This window comes from Thunnus maccoyii, chromosome 1 (genome assembly GCF_910596095.1).
Source record: "Thunnus maccoyii chromosome 1, fThuMac1.1, whole genome shotgun sequence".
Lineage (NCBI taxonomy): Eukaryota > Metazoa > Chordata > Actinopteri > Scombriformes > Scombridae > Thunnus > Thunnus maccoyii.
The window spans coordinates 24,778,967-24,797,112 of NC_056533.1; the positions used below are offsets into that span (position 1 = coordinate 24,778,967).

The 18,146-nt window shown below is 41.5% G+C and overlaps 1 protein-coding gene across 6 annotated transcripts in view; it reads right to left on the minus strand.

Annotated features, from left to right (window-relative positions):
* The window catches only part of ankrd11 (ankyrin repeat domain 11), a 111,426-nt gene that overhangs the window by 39,735 nt on the left and 53,545 nt on the right, over window positions 1-18,146 (minus strand). For 3 of the 6 annotated variants that reach the window (XM_042420026.1, XM_042420027.1, XM_042420028.1), the window contains one exon: window positions 8,813-8,881. The exons of the other annotated variants lie outside the window; for them this stretch is intronic. The gene's annotated coding sequence lies outside the window, so the exon portion shown is untranslated. The remainder of the gene's footprint in view (window positions 1-8,812; window positions 8,882-18,146) is intronic. 6 annotated transcript variants of the gene reach the window in all.

Here is an 18,146-nt window from a genome sequence, read left to right on the forward strand (position 1 = left end):
ATATGGACAACAATATTTTTAAGGAAATAAATATCATGTGCTTTGATTACACTCAAAACATATTCTATCATGTAATATTTAACATCATTAAATTATTAAACGAGAAGAGTGCACTCAGTGACGTGCAGATCTCCTCCAGGTGTGTACAGTCGAGATTGTGGCAAAGATAACAGAAAACAGGGATTTATTCATCTCCTGCCTAATTTTAGTGGATCATAATTGGTAATAATCAATCTGCAGATGCTCCAGTTCAAGATGATACCAAACTTTTCTATGGATATCAGTTTTTTGAGCCATGACAAAGGCCAAAATGCTGCCTGCAACAGACTAGGTAAGCCTTGTTTTTAGCCAAGCCGATTGCCGGAAATGCCCTTTCCATGTCATAATACGTATCATAAAATGGCAAGGATTGCTGAAAAGATGAAAGTCTAAGCTTTATGATAGGCTCATAAGGAATCTTATCAATATTTATCTGAATTGACAACATAACTCACTTTCAAGGTACCGAAATTTGGCACTGATTGAACGTGGCAACAAAGTATGATTGGTTGTCCTTAGCGTAAACAAGATTCCAAACTGAAGCAGTTGTTGATCGTTTGTGGTCCCTACCGGCCCGTCAAAAGGAGTGAGGAGTCAGCAGTCAGTGGTAGTATTAAATAGGTTTTTTCAAAAATTGTGAATCACCGCAACCACGAGAGGTCCTTGACCATACAACCATAAATGTGCACAAAAAAATATCAGGCTGATGGGTTTAGTAGTATTCGAGATTAGTTGCAGACAGATACACACATGGAAACACAGACACGCACACGCACACACGACTAAATGCATGATCCCCTCCAGGATTACGCCTGGCAGAGACAATAAGAAGTCAGATGTCTAATTATGAAACCCTCATCATGAGGCCTGTGTAAAAGTAATTAGATAGTAATTTTGATTTTTTTTTTTTGGTTTAAAAACAGACCCATTTTCATACAGAAGGACAGATTCCTCAGATTAAAACCTTCAACGTTTTTGACTGATATTCAAGAATCTCAATGCATCTGTCAGTTGTACATCGTCACAGGGCTAACAACAGTCTCATCACACATTCTATATCTCTTGTACTGCATATTGTTTGTTCTTGTACATTATGGTTTAAGTAGATCTGCTTAAAAGGATAATGAACAGGCGCACAGCAGGTGACAGCCATTTTATTTTGCATGAAGACTTCTTTTTTTTTTGTTCAATGAGGACATCTTCACCTATTCTTTCTTCCACACACCTACTTTGCCCTGCTTTGTTACAAACCTGTGCATTACCCCACTTTGTTCCTCTTTTTGGTTTTGTTTGGGTTTCTCCGCTTCCGGCTACTTTCAGCATTTCACTGATGCTCATTTTCTTGCCACAAAGTATGTGATAATAATCACTGGAACTATATCTCATTACATTAATTTGGCAGACATTTTTGTCCAAAGTCACTTACAATAATTGCATTAATACTCCAAGGGAACAACAGCTAAATGTCATCAAATACTGTAAGTGCATCCCGCTCATGAACAACAGGATGATGACAACAACAAAAAGTTTTCACATCACATCTAACAGTATTGCGATAATTGTCCTTATAAAATTAAAGGCCACAAAGCCTTCATATTCATCATTCATGGAAATTATTAATTTACATTATTTCTGGAAACTACAACTAATTTGCTGTCCCTAAATCAGGAAAGGTGCACCAATGCTGCTAGTGGAATAAATTAATCTGGTGATGTGTATTGTCTGAAATTCGTAACAGGTCTGGTCTGCCTAAGCCTAGTGTAGGGTTGGATATTGCTGTCTGCAGCTCTTCATCACACATTTCACTGTGGCTGTACTGTTCCTCTTTGCAGTATTTCTAACTGATCTCCTGAGCACATACAGTAGCTCCAAATATCTCCAGATCTTGTTGTGTCAACTTGTTTTCATTGAAGAATAGCGCCGCCAACAAAGCTCTGCGAACTCAGCGATAAACACATTTCATTTCCTATAAGTTCTACGCAATAAAAGCCTTTCGTTAGTTTGTCAGCGGAAAGCTTTTAATATGAAGCAACAGCAGCAGGAAAGTTTTCATCAGCAGTAACTTAACACGGCTCCGATACGGCTGAAAGCAATCAGGATACAGTAAAATAAGGCTGATGTCTGAACGTACAAACAGGAGGAATCTAAACTAGGAGGGATTTCTTGTAAGGCTCATAAAGAATCTTATTAATGTCTATTTGAATTCACAACACAACCCCTGATCTAACGTGAATAGGTAGTACTGACGTAATTTGGTTGGTATCCTTAAAAGTACCCAGTTTGGTAACCAACCCTAGTTTAGTGAGGAAAGGTGTCACAAGTTATGAAGAAACGTGAAAGTACTAGTGATGAGCTCTCTGAAACAGAACATCCAATACATCATAACTGTTATCTGCCGCACTGCTTTATGTTATTACACGGGATGAGAAGGTGGGACAGGGAGCTGAGTTGGCACATATGAAGACAAAAGGATAAGAAGAACCAGCAGCAGACAGACAGCCAGACAAGCAACCTGATCCCCACAGTGACAGAGGGACACAGGCATAGCCAGAACAGAACGAACACATACAGCTACAATAACAGCCATTCCAAATGGAGCCTCACTGGCTAGGCTGTTAGACTTAGGAATCATTCCTCAGACACAGACACAGACACACAGACACACAGATACACACACACACACACACACACGTGGGTGCAGCGTAGCTGGGGACCAAACAGAATATTAATGCTGTCCTGGTGCAGAGGGGTGGAGGGAGGCAGGATCCCAGATGAATTATAAATCACTGGGCAGGGCCGGATGGAGGGATGGAAGGATGGAGGGATGAAAGGCCTGCTACTGCAGAGCACAACCAGCTGAGGGTTGGGGCGGTGCCTTCTTAAAGAGGGGGCAGGGAACTGATGCCAGACTGAGGCAGTGGTGAGGGCAAGTGAATATTTTCTAATAAGACTATCTGTTTTTTCAGGGTGTATTTGTGTGTGTACACACTTGCCAAAGAGCAGAGGGACAAGGTAAAAGTGTGTAGCTGTCACTTGAAAGTCTTGGGCAAGATCAGAAATCATTCTCCTTGAGAGCATATCTTCATCAAGCTGACCTGTTCCTATAAGTTCCTGTTAAGTTCCTGATGCCAAGAAGAAAATAAAAAATTTAACTGAAGCTGCTATTTGTACACTACAGTGTACGCTAATAACTCCATGTAAACTCAGATGCACCGTTTCCATCACATTCACTCAGAGGTGGCAGCAGTCTTTTTTTCCCCAACATCCTTTTGGTAGGAATAATTTTGAATTAAAAAAATAATTATAATAATAATGGTCATGTGTTACTTGCCCCTGTGGTTTTAAAACCTGGAGAACGCAACTATAAAATACTCTCTCAACAAACTTTTAACACTTGCATCAAGTAAGACCAAGAAAAAGGTAAGTGAAATTTCACAAATATTATTTTTTTGTTTAGTCATTAATACAATGCAAGAATGAAACAAAACTTTCTTACAACATCCCAGTAAGGACCTAGATGAACATTTCAAGGGTTGAGTATGTATTGTTTTTTATTTTATCACTCTCTCTCTCTTTTTTTTTTTTTTTTTTTTTTTTGTTTAAAATCAGCCAATGCAAAAATTACAATTACAATTGCTTTTGTAGCTATTCATTAGTCCGACTTGTGTGGGTCGTCTCAACACAATATCAGCAACCTAAAACTATGTAAGGAGTTGTATGAGTCACAGGTATCATATAAGTCAGACATGTTGATGAACTTGCCCTCAGGTCGAGATATGACACAAATTTAACCGAAGCCAAAGTTAAGTTTTGAAGTTGTTGTGGGTGTGTGCAACTCACTGTTACTCATAACCATTGCTCCCTTATGCATGCATTTAACATGCATTCTTCATAAAGTCTTCAGTACTTCAGCTTGCTTAAGCCAAACCCTAACCTTAACCTCACTAGAATGAATACTAATACAGACAAACAAACCTAACAGGTAGTCAGACAAACAAACAACTGACCATGTAGGGTCTGTGGCGGGCGACATGTACCCATAATAGAACAATCAATAAACCTATCAGATTGGACAGAAAGGCTCTAATTAGTGGTTTGAGGAAGTGCTGTTCAGGACATCTCAAACGGTCATTAATAGGGCTGCTCCCTAATAGTGGTAAGTGGACTGCATTTATCTAGTGCCTTTCTAGTCTTCTGACCACTCAAAGCGCTTCACACTACATACCACATTCACCCATTCACACACACATTCACACGCTGATGACAGAGGCTGCCATGCAGGGTGCCAACCTGCTCATCAGGAGGACAGAATAGTTGACCAAACCGTTGAAGACCTTGTCGATGAGAAGAGTCTTAGTCGAGTCAAGTTTTCATTGGTCAGTTATTCACAGAAAAAAAAACCCAACTCAAACTCAAACTCCATTCGGGAGCTGCGCGTTGTCATCACATAGAATAGGTCAAAACCTAATTAATGGCTGGACTTTGTATGAAACACTAGAGGGTTTTAACAACAACAGATACAGAATGTGGCGTCTCAGTCAGTCAGGGACAGACATTCGTGTTAATAGGGCTGGTCCCTGATGTCCAGCCAAAAAAGTCATTAGACTATGTTGGGCAGGAAATCATCCAAAGTGTGGGATAATTTGAGCATGTAAAGGACGACCCCAAGAGGGTGACATGCAAACTCTGGATGCAAAGATTTACCTATCATTCGCCAACCTCAAACATGGCTTATCATCTGAAACATGTCAGTAGCCTAATGTTAGCCACCTAGCATGGCTGCTCTTGACAGCCATGTTCATAAGTTGTGTGATGTTATACTGTGTTGAAAATGTTCAGTCTCCTTGCTGGTTGTTCCAAAAAATTCAGTATCATTCCCGCTTTTGATGTTAGTATCTTGATTCCAGGCAACCCCCCCCCCCCCCCCAAAAAACGTGTGTGGCTAAAATGGGGCATCATCCCCAAATGTACTCTGTCCATTAAAAGAACAACATGGTTTGAAGGGACACAAACTCTACCACCTGTCAAAATAGGGATAAAGGTTCAATCCTATAAGCCGCTACACAGTTGCGTGCAAGGGTTGCTATATCGCAAACCAACAAGGGGGTAGTGAACAATATGCATAATCCTTCAACAACACTGAGTCTGCACTGGTGCCGACTTATCGCTCTTTACTACCCTTAACTGAATGCCCATATGGCAGTGAATGGAGGAAATACTAAACACCATTTGGCTACTTTGTAAAATAGTAATAAAAAAAACAAGAATTTTTCATGGTAGATTTAGAGTTCAAAAAGGAATACCAAAGTTTGGATCTAACCTTCAAATTTGTAAAAACAAAGGTACTTTAGTCATTATGACTAGCATTACATTCTTCTAAAAGTACTCTTTTACCTGATAGGGATGAAATGATGTCTGTGTTGGCCAAGCTTTAACCCTTGACCTGGACTATAAAACCAGCAACTTGACCAACAAATAAATGATGACTAGGAAACTACAGCTCCAATCTACAAGGCCACTAGATCTAACACTAAAGCATCTGTTTATCTCTTAGTATAAGTGTATGTGTGTGTGTCTAAGTGTGTGTGTGTGCATGCATACTGGCTCCCCATCTCCGTCCGGAATGGAAACTGCAATAATTGAAAGAGGCACTATCCTGAGGGAATTGTTCTTCCGGTGTTCACGAGGTATCACTCCTTAGCATCTGAGCCTGCACACAGATGTGCACAAACACATATACACACACACTTCCAGACAACAGCTATCAACATATGAATGCAATTTAGCCAATTAAAGCTTTAACCCATAACCCAGCACAGCCCTACCGCAGAGACAACACAAACCATTTTCATGTGAGAGGAAAGAAGATAAAAAAATAGGGATAAAAAAAATGATATATTACAAAAAGAAAGTAGAAAAGGGGTGAATCATGTATGAAAGGAAAACAGGAGTGTTTTTCATAGTTTGGGCACTGAAAATGTGAAAAAAAGGGAAATCCTGATTCATGTCTGCAGGCAAATACCCAATACACAACTTTGATAGGAATTTATGCAGTAAATGCAGTCCTGTAATAATGTCATACACAGTTACCATCAACTGTTTGCTTGGTGTCAAGCTCTGTTGTGTCCAAAAGCATATATGATATTCCAACTTTTAAAGTAAATGTACCATATATTATGTACATGTATCTGGGAATTTTAACATCTATATGAGAAAAACATTGCCTATTTTCCTGCAGAGGGCTGACACCATAAGTCTGCCAATACAGATTAGGGCTGTTAGTGATTAATAGATGTTTATTTACATTTACGATTTTGTCAATCACTATCAATCAGTACTGTAGGAGACAAGATGTGCAGAATAACATTCAGAAAACATCACATGGTTTTTGTGTAGTTGTTCAAGTAAGGGGTGAGATGGTGTTATACGTGTGTCCTACCTTGCTCTGCATGATATCTTTATTCCAAACCTTGTGTATGAATGGATAATGTAGTGCTCTTTGGGCCTGGCACTGTATGGTCGATGAGTACTGCACAACTATGTAATACTATAGAAATCCCCACTGAATTGCAGTCTGTTGGCTCTCCAAGTTAGCTAGCTATCCAAAGTCTCATTCTTATGCTGTACAACCAGTTCCAATGTCTCAGAGCAGCTCCCGGTGCAGCCAAGAACGCAGCAAAAAAGACATTACGTGTATCGTAGCTGCACTGCCGCAGCTATGATACCAATGTTACTCTTTGGGGACAAGCAGTGCTGTACACAAGCTTCAGACGCTTTCAAAACAGAAGTTAAAAACTTTCTAAGCGACATCCTCCCTTCTCTCGATGTACATCCTGTCTACTAGTGGAATGGAAATGTCATAAATTCCCTTGGCTGGCATAGTATGAACAACAGCATTTGTGCATCCCGGGTTCCACCTAAGCAGCTGGTTTTACCGACTGCACTACCTACAGCTTGGCAAACTGGGCACATGGTTCACCCCTAATTACTTAGATACTGTATGATTATTTTCTAAAATAAACATAAACACACAAAAGTTTGTTGATTAGTCGATCAACAGAAAATCAACAGCCAGCTATTTGGATAATCCATTGATCTTTTAAGTCATTCTTTATAACCAAAATGCCTTGAATTGTTTCCAGCTTCGTGACTGTGAAGATTTATGTTTGGGTTTTAGACTGTTGGTCTAACAAAACAACCAGTTTGAGCTTTAAGAAGTAGTGATGGAAATGTTTTGGTTTTTTTCACTATTTTCTGACATTTTATATAACAAATGTATAATTGATTAATCGAGAAAATAATCGAGAGACTTTAACCTATTTTGTGTTTTCTCTTAAAAACAGGCGCTTGCCCTCGGCAACGGCCCTTTTCATTTGCTGCGTTTACATGCACTTAAGTAAACAGGATACTCAGAGATACCAGGTTTCACAGGTACTCAGAGAACACGTTTACATGCACTGTAGCAACCTGGCTACTGTAAATCTGCGTATACATGCAGCGGATCAGTAATCAGATTTCTCCTGTGCCACAAAACACATTTTGGAACCATGGCTTTCTTCTTTTATATGTGTATTAGCAACAGAAGACACTGTGTCAGTCTTGACTTTTTTGTTTTTGTTGCTTTGTGACTGCTGAAGCAGACTGATGGTGCAGTGAGACGGCAGGCAGACAGACAGAGCACAGCTCTTTCCTGTGTCTGAATTTAACAAATGTTAAGAGGTGGAAACAGACTTAACTTCGACTTGTACAGGCTATATTGTGGTGGTTTCAGTTTTAGATGGACTTTGGAGGGAATTATTCTAAATATGAGGACACATTGCCCTGAAAATTTAAATTCCTAATAAGGCTAAAAACTTTGGTTAAGGAGAATGTCTGTAAACATACAGTCCTAAGTAAGAGCAGTGGTGGGTAAAGCAGCTGAGTCATCTCTGCAACAATGATGAAGCTGAACAAAGAATTTGAGCAAAAATAACAAACATGTTCTGTGGAAAATGAAAGGAGGTACATAAATTAAGCATGATGGAGGGGCAATTATAGTGGAAAAACAACATGCAAAGCAAGGTTAAGGAAAGAGCTAAAGTTAAAATAGTAAAAAAATACCACATGCAAAACAAAGTAATAGCTAATAAGCTAATAGTATTGCAGATATTTTTTGTTTCTCTAGCCATATAGCAGTCCATTCAACTATCCAGAAGGAGCTCTCATGCAGACCAAATCAGTCAGAGACCTTTGGGTGCTCTCGTAAAGCTGCCAAACAAACTCCTGATCTTCCTCATTTTTCTCTCAGCCATCCCCTACCCCCACACTCCGAGGCTGGAATTTCCTGTTGATGGCCCACTGCAAACGCCCACTCTCTTACGGAAAACTTACTTTGAAGATGAGCAAGAGAGACAGAATAGAAGAAAACTAAATGCATGTCATGATGGTGCCTTCTGGCAAAATCTGGAAAGTTTACACTGCTGGCACACATTTCTATTTACCCATGCGAGGGAGACAGCCTAAGACACACACACACACACACACACACACACACACACACCACTGGAAAACACACAAATGTAACTGGAGGGAATAGGAGTTGTTGACCAAGCGGTAAAAAAAAAATTGAGCACGCTAATGACAGAATATGGGACAGGAAGACAAAGTTGCACTGCAGTTCACTACACTGGATAGGATTACATAGAACTCAACTCAACCTGGACTTTTGCATGAACAGAGATTTTTGAAGGAGAGCCACTTGTTAACCAAGTCAACGTCTGGTTTCTGTTCTTACCAGCAGAGGAGTAGCGGCAAAGGGGTCCACTGTGGTGGGGCAGTTCAGAGGACAAGGGGTGCATTGAGGCTAGGGAAAAGGGATAGATGATACAGGCGTGTGAATGTACAGCCCCAAAAACCCAGCCTACTCAGGTTTCCTCCACAAAGCTTCCATTTTACCATGGCACACCCAACCCCCCTCCTCATCTTGCACACAGATGCACATCCCTCCTCAGCTTCTCACCCTATTGTGCTTGCCTGGCTATTTAAATTTGCTCTCAACATGTCCTTTTATGTTATGGCATAATGTTGCATGTAACGGTTGACCAACCATTAGGACTACTAGATACACTCTTAACTGTCAGCCCTCTATGTATGTGATGTAATATTGGTGTGTTTTCAGGGAGCACTGGAGGGGGGGGGGGGGGAGGGTTGCAGGGCATTGTATTTTTTTCTTCACCCCTCCTTCTGTTTTTGTTCGGTTGAGTGACTCGTCAGAAAAAGTCCCTGTGCACTCTTTTCTCCCCATCCAAGGTCTGGCCAATATGAAAGCAGCCCCGGAGAGAGGAGGACAAAAGGACACGCATGTGACACGCTAAGGCCTTTTGGGATCTGGGTCAGGATAGTGAGCTGGTCCTTGAAGCCTGGGTTTAACTTGTAAACGCCTCTGACAGACTGCAGCCCCTGGCAGTTTCACCATACCCTTTAAAAATCACACACACTTCATCTTCCAATTAAAAATGTCAAATTAAATGTTTTGAATTCAGGGGAATAATACATCCTCTTTCACAGACACATGCACATCGATGTGCACACGCATGTGAAGAGGCCCCGGTGTTTAACAGAGATTGGGGGGGGGGGGGGGGGTTCTTCAGTATCAGAGTTGAGAAGCAGAAGGCAGCATTCATATGCAGATCCTTTGTCATGTGTGGATGGCCCAGAGAAGAAAGGGCTTCCCTGCACACTAGAACATGGCTAAACAATCCATCACAAGGACTACACACATTCAATAGTGAGCTAACCAGTCAACAGGTAGGCTGGAGGACTAGTAATAGTAAGCACCACTAACAAACGTGCAGTGTGCGCTAGGCTTGAGCAATTAGACAAATATATTGGCAATTGGGGGGATTGGCTGAGTCCATCACTGGTTGTTTTTTCTGAGCAATTTTTTTGTACGATTTGAACTAAGTTGCTACAGTGTTATACAAATAGTGTAGGTCCTTTAAGGGATAGCTCAGTGCGTAGGTTGTGTGCTTAGTGAGTGTACAGTCGAGAGAAAGAGAGAGAGCGTGTGTGTGACGGTGAGGCTGGCGACTAGAGCAGCGAATATGAAGTTAGCAGTATAGCTATGAACATAGCAGTGCACCCTCCCTCCCCCCCACCCGCACTGTACACCCACTGGCGCGAATATATTGGCAATTGCCGATTGTTGGGTTGACTGTGGCTGGTAGGAAAATTTTGATATATCACCCAACCTAGCGTACGCTGGCCTGGATTTGAGCCTACTATATTGTAAACATGATCAGATATGCAATATTTATCTCAAATAGCACACTTTCAAGGTGCATAGATGAATAAGGACCTAAATAAAGTTATTTCAAAAGGGGAAAACCTGCCTTTAACATAAATTAGAAAAAGAAAGTTACAAGACAAAACAATATCATTCTGATAGCAAAATTAAATCTTCGCCACAAATCTGGAAATAGGCCTAAGCATTTTATTTCTGACGCAATACTAAATCTGCTTGCTGCAGCTGATGGATTCAGCATCTAGGTCAGAGTGAATGCAGTGTACAGGCAAGAAGAGAGGCAGGCAGGGTTGCTTCCTGTAATACACAATTGTTTTTATACATTATAAAAAAAAAATTTGAGTTTTTCCCCTAAAAAGGGGGGTAATGCAGGTGAAATCTATGTTCACTTCCGCTACGACAGAAACAAAACAACACAACAACAGCATTAACACTTGAAACATTCTGAAGTACAAATTACGCAGAAAACCAGTTTCAAACATAAAATGGTCGTCTGTAGCTCCCTTCCCTGCACACTCTGTCAAACACACTTCTCTTACACAACGCTGAACGTGAGAGGGCTCAAGATAGAGCAAGTGAGCAGGGATCCGGCTTTTGAAGCATAAAGGAGTGAGTCATGATGACCTACATAGGCTGTGAGGAGAGAGTGAGAGAGAGAGAAGGAGAAGGGGGTGGGGGGGTGGGAGAGATTCCTTCCGCATATCAAAGTGTTTACTTGGCTCTGCATGCATCTTCTCTCCGGGAGGGAGGGAAAGGAAAAAAAAAAAAAAAAAAAAAGGAAAGCAAGAAGGGGGTAGATAACATTAGGATGGAAAAGAAAATGAGAGGACAGGAAAGAGGGAGTTAAATAATACAATGGCTGTCACTATTGTTGCCTCCCTTGATCTCTGCACTTTATGGCATACAAAAAGCTCTGCCAACATATTCTTAAAATCTACCTTTAAAGCCTGATACACAGAAACCTGGAGTAGCAGTGATACACAAGGCTCATGCTGGGAAACAGTCCAAGGTATCTGTCTGATTGCACACCTGGAGAGTAGGTGATCATTTGTGTCTGAAACACAGGCACACAGCAAATGCCAATATTCAACCAGCGCGGATCTCCTGCCTGCTAAGACACAAGCATCGTCTTACAAGGAACTGATAAGCACTGTGATTTAAATATATGTGGGGGCATTGCAGTGTCTCCCTGATACAGTATCTCAGCTAGAATTCACTCCAATACCAAGGAGACCGGCAACATTCCTGGCTGATCAATAAGCACTGCAGAGAGATCCAGTTCCCTTTGAAGCCCGGCCGTGGATCTGGTTTCCTAATCACCTCCACCACTGCACCCTGTTCCTCCTCCTCCTTTTGTCCCTCCCACAGATTTTCCAATACAATGGAGCGGTTTTCACACTATATGTGGGCCTGAGCTGGGTCAGCCTGTTTGGGAGAAGAAGAAAGGGGGAGTAGTGCCTTCAGTGAGAGGCACTGAGGCAAAGCAAAGGAGAACAAGGAGAAGTGGTAGAGGGGGGAAAGCTATCATTCTGAAAAACATACGAGCATAGCGATTCAAAGTCAGTTTGCAGATTGGGTGGTATGGGCTTTCAACGGTGTTCTGTGTCGAGGCTGCTTGCTTTATACTGTTTGGAATAAACCTTTGGAGATTTTAGTGTGGAATCAAAACAGCACTGTGTGAAGAGAAATGATCTTTTGAAAGAGATCTTCACAGTAACGGCCATATTGACTAACGCTAAGCCAATGGTATATGGTGATATACACATTTTATAGAATAATCTTCCCTAAAAAATATTATAATATGCAGTAGATCTCAAACTATTCAAAAATGGAGAAACGCAGTACTCTAATGAGTTAGTAATAAGTGAATTTATATTATGAAATATGTTATAGTTGTATGTTTAGTAGTTTCACAGTGCATTGGTTTGGGCCACCACAGTAACTAGCTTTTACGAAATTACACTGAAAGCAATTCATACGACAGAATGCAAAGGGCAAATAAAATTACAATAACAAAATTACTGAAAAATTCAATATTGAAATGACTAGAGAGGCAGAACTCCTCTCCCCCCGCGGTCTCCTTTCTTTCTTTCTGTTTTGTGCTGCATCACCATTTAATGCGGCCATGGGAGCTCTGCCAAAGAGCTGTAAGACTGCCATCCACAAGAGGACGGCTGCAACCAAAACAACCAACTACGTCATCTCTTTGAATACATTTCCATCCACTTTCTCTCTCTCTCTCTCACACACACACACACACACACACAAACACAAACACACACACACACACACACACACACACACACACACACACACACACACACACACACACACACACACACACACACACACACACACACACACACACACAAACTAGAGATTATCTTGGGATATGTCCCTGTTATGGAACTTGGACCATAAAGTTGATGATATAAAGCACAGATATTAGGAAGGGATGTATGGTTGACATATGCTTCAAAAGCCTTTGCCAACAATTGTCTGTAAGTAGAGGGGGGAGGTGCATGAGGATGGATGTTGGTTGGTACTGGCTAGGGACTTGATCGCACGGGGGTTGGGGGTAACAAGAGTATGGCGAGTAATGAGGGGTGTGGTGTTTAGGAGATGGGCAAAGGGGGGGATGAGGTTAGGGGGAAGAGGGAGGATAGAGGAGGCAGCTGGAGGAGGGGATGTAAGGAGGAGGGCGATGCACTAAAAGGACTAGTGAATTATTGATGAGAGCCAGCAGGCTGGCCCTCAGTACTAATGCACGCACACACACACACACACACACTCTCTAAAGGTGCACACAGGCATTTACACAGAGCATGGATATTGTTACACATTACATCAGCCATGCCTCCTCCCCTCTCCTCTTGTTCCTCAGCCACCACCCACAACCTCAGCCTCGATTTAGACTGTCTGTCCTCCTGTCTCTTTACTTCAACCTGTCTCCTGTCTCCTCTGGCACACCGTCCCCGATACATCTTTCACCCTGCCCACTTCTTCTCAATTCTGTCTAAAAAAAAAAACACACAAACCAGGTAAGAGGTATCAAATTATCATAAAAAAACCAAATAATTATTTTGAGAGCTAAGGTACATACTTTGTAACGTGCTAACCACAAGATCTGAGTTCACGTAGAGGCTAGGAGCCATGCTGACCCCCCCTCCAGCCCTCCACCCCCTAACAACACTGTGTGCAGGCCAAGCACGGCACAATGCTGGTGGACACATCCATTCCACACAAACACAAAGGGGGGACTGAACCAATCTGACTGCCACCCCTACTCTGAGCTCTACGTGTATGTGAGGAGAGAAAGAGTGTGTCATGGGGCCTGCAGGAAATGTTGTGTCTGAGACTGGAGAGCAAGAGAAAGCATAAGACTGAAGCAGGACGAAGAGGTTAGTAGAAATGTGACAAATAAGAAAAATTGAAGGAGTAAGAAGGATAATTGGGGAATAGTGTTTAGTCTGCTCTGTTTTAGTGTGTTCATCATAAAATGAAGGCAGCAGCTTATTTTTTGATAGCATGATGTTGTTCGAATACTAAGATCCCATAAGAGCCTTAGCAATCAGCTCGTCCAAGAGGCCCCTCCACCACAGCCAGTGAGACGTAAAACACATTTATCCATATTTATTCATGCAATTTCCTGTTATACTACCTTTCCCTAGACATGGGCCATTTTTCTTGTGCAGCATGTCTTTGCCAAGTCAGAACAAGATACAGGAGGAAGGAGAAAAGAAAAAAAAAAAAAAACTAGCACATACGGTGGTAATATTTCTTACAAAATCTGTGTGTGCAATTATTCTGTGTGAAGAATATTAAATTTAACTGTGAACATACGAGTCAATGAGACTACAGAGCTTAAAAGAAACAGCTTGTGTCAGTTCTCATAATGGTCAGATTGGTATTTCCAGAGATCAAACAAAACAGACAATTTGTATACAACACATTTTTCCAAAGATGTGGATATCAATAATGTTTCCCCCTAATTTTATTGGTCAAATAAACATTATTATCATATAAGAATATTTAATTAAATGTCAGGATAAGCCACTTGAATTGAAACATCTATATTTTCTGGTCCTGCAAAGACAGATGGTCTTTACTATGGGTAAACATTTTCAGATGATACTGGTACACAAGCATATATTTTGGGTTTCCGTATGTGCGTGTGCATGCAGAGCACTGCATGCTGAACTGAGCAGAGCAAAGCTGAGCTGCATACAGAGCTGCCTAGCTCTGCCTCAACATTGTTGTTGCCTGTAGAGCTCTGGTCTGCCCTTCCCCCATCTCTCTCTCTCCTCTCTCTCTCTCTCTCTCTTTCTTTCCCCTCCCCCTGACTGCGGCAGGCAGGCAAGCAGGGCAGATGGTATCCTAGCAAGCAGAATGACCCTGGTGTTCCTGCCCCTTGTTTTGATCCTGCAGTCCTGATTGTCCAAGCCTAATCCTACACTAGCCAGAGCTGCTGGACCGCTGCCAGCACTCTTATTAAGCACACAAAGGCTTTTCATTCCAGCTAGGGTGCTAGCTAGCTCATCAGCCTACACACACTACCCCTGTGCTGTCACACGGCTGCTTTCCTCCATCCTTATTCTCTCTCTCTCTCCCTCTTCTATTGCTCACCAACTTGCTCTTTACTAAGAAATGTTCGGTTTCAACAACAAACCCGTCTCCACCTCCTCCGTCTCTTTCATTTCTGTTCAGCCTGCTTCAAAACGTATTGAAGCAGGCTCTTACTGCCTCTTACTTTCTTTCCTGCTAATTTTTGATAAGCCCGTGAAAACACTATCCAAAGGTAAACATGAGAGATTGTGATACTATTAGTATAGTCATACACAGTAACTATGACAGATAATAGGTCTAAACGCAGGGAAAGTGGATTTGAATAGCACAAGTATTGAATGTGGTCTGACCACAATGCTTTAAGCATATGGAGTCTCAAGCTACAAATGAAACCAGTGTAAACAAAGCAGCCTAATACCACGATGATAAGGACTGTGAGTAGACGCTCTGTGGAATTTCTGAGCCAATCAAAATGTGTGACTGGGACCAACTTGATATGAGATGGCGGAAGAGATTGTTACTGTTCTGCATGAGTGCATTTATTCTTAGCAGGGATTACTACAGGATAAGTCAAATTACTACTCTCGTCATGCTCTATCTATTGAGGTACACAACTGAAATTCCCTTCCCACTGAGAATAATCACCTTTATTTCATGTCCCCTGTGACCAACACAGTGTCCACACAGGCAGCGTAGCGAAATTCTTCAATTGATGGGGTTATTATGCAAAAGGCTAGCTCACACAGTCAGTGAGTGTGAGGAAAAAAATGGATATACGAAGATTTTTTTTACCGGTAAATGGGTTGAAGCTGAAGCAGTGGCACAAACATCCTCTCATGCTGAGCCAGGAAAACAAGGTGTGTAAATGCCTGTATGAGTTCCGAGTTACGTGAACATGATTTGAACAGAGCATTATATACAACTAACGTACTTTACATTGCACTGTAGCCAGCTTAACTGTTAGCAATAACAGCTTAATTGTACCTGCCCTTGGCTAGTGACAACAAACTAGCCCAGTCTCCTGTTAGATTGCCAAAAAAGTTATATATTTTATCTGTCTGGTAGTCCTACAAACAGTGATAACACCTGAGGCATTCATGTGCAGATTATGTGGTAAATCAAATCCAAACCCTTCCTTCTTTCTCCAATTTTCACATTTTTAAGCAATGTGTAGCCCTCACATGCAAGAAAAAAAAAATGCATGGAAACAGTCTATTTAGAGGTACGTTTTTTAAAAGTTTTTCGATGCCGAAGAATCTGAGCTCAGCCCCTGATGGTTAACAGTCCAGCCAACGCCCCTGGTGATCACAGAGAGAAACTCCAGGTTTAAAAAGGCACTGAATGTGTTTTAAAGGAGGGCTAAGTCATGCAGTCTGAAACACTTGCTCATTCTTGCTTCCTCCTCCTCCGCTTGCTCCTCTCCGTCTCTCTGAGCTAAAATCAAAGATTATGACTGAGAATTCTACAGCATGTTGCCTAGCAACCTACACAAGAAAGCCACACTACATCAAGACTTGAGGGACATGTGCAGGCCTATGCACACCAACACACACAAATATGGGGTTTATACTCCCCCAAAGCCAAATCCGGAATGACTGAAAAATAGAATCACTTCATACAAGCTCAATAACCTCCATTTCCAAAACAGAGTAAGAACGATAAATCCATTAAATCAAGGTCAAAGGCAAGAACAACACATTCATTTTGAACAAGTTACAACTGTATTTCTTAACGATGTCTTATTATGAGTGACAACTGCAATTTTCAAGGCCAAGCTGTTGCAAGTCTTTGGAAAACTTTAATTTTGTTTGGCATAGACAAAATGTTGCTAGATGAAGGGTAACAACTATGGGAAGGGTTTCAACTAATGTGTTGAAAAACAGGAGCAACAACAGAGAGAGAGATGGTGAAAACAACAGAAAGGAAAGCATTGTGAAGCAGACACTCCCCAGTTTGAAGACGGGTCATAAAGAGGGCCAGCTTTACACTTTTATAGCTGCCATGTTTACCAACACAAAAGGTTGAGTGCATAGTCCAGTTCAGCGTTGCTCAGCTCAGCCACATGTCATTTATTTTGAGTTATTTCAGCCTCAAACGTTTAAAAGTTAACCCTTTGGCTGCTGAGACTTTTTGTCACATGCTGCTGGAAGACTTGCTATAGGGATTCTCTAAAAGCAGTCATCTTATTAGCCTGAGCAGGTTGAGTCAATGCAGATGATGTAAGACAGCTCCAACCAGACTAGCCAACCTTCTGTACTTAAGAATCCATCAGGCTTAGCGATCAATAGGAATAGGCCCAAGCTTTGTGCTGCAGCTGCCGCATTGCAATAAAAGCCTCACTGGGCCTGACCCGGCAAAAGCGAACATTGATAAAAGGCTGTGTTGGATTACCAACGAACCCTGCCCTCCAAGTCTTCCACTGTAACACACACACACACACGCACACACCTCCACTGTAAATTTCAGTCACATGCTGCTCACTGCATTATACACTTCTCTCTGTAGAAGTCATGTATCTGTACTGTGGTATGCTACAGTCCTACCAGAGGAAGAGAACTAGAGTAGAGGCGTATATGTGCATAAATGCGCATCTATCTTGCTGCAGTACACTGAGCTGTCCTCCATATTTCCTCTTAATGCAACCCATTACAGATGCTTTGACATATCCAGAGATTACATACAGGTGCTGTGCAACAAAGGTAGCATTCCCCATACAAATGGTGTGGTGGGTGTCACTATATATCTGAAATGGGGCGAGTTCAGCACAGTCCTAATTTGTTATGCATTTCTGTTTCTATAATTAAAGAATATCAGCATTTAAAGTAATAAAACAATATTTCATTTAGGATGCGTACTGTGAGTAAAAAATAATGATGACTATATTTTACAGAAAACTATATTTCCCCACACATCAGAGGATAATACATGGTACCTATCTTCATCAATCATGAGACTTAACTACTGCAGCTCTACAACATAACAGATCAGGCAACTACTCAAAATTAAATGTCACAGGAAAGCCTCTAAAAGCATTTCAAAAGAAACATTTTCTCCTCCATAACAACATAATAACCTCAAAATGCAGACTGCTACATTTTCTGGTGCTGCAATAATATCTAAAACACAGCTCTTTGTGTATGTCTTTAGGTGAAAAAGTGAGAGAGCCAGACCGTGACTAACTATCGACCTGTGAAGTGACTGCTGCCTCTGAGCTTTGCAGTTCTTCTTTCCCCCCTGTTTGCCTCTCTTCTCTTCTCTG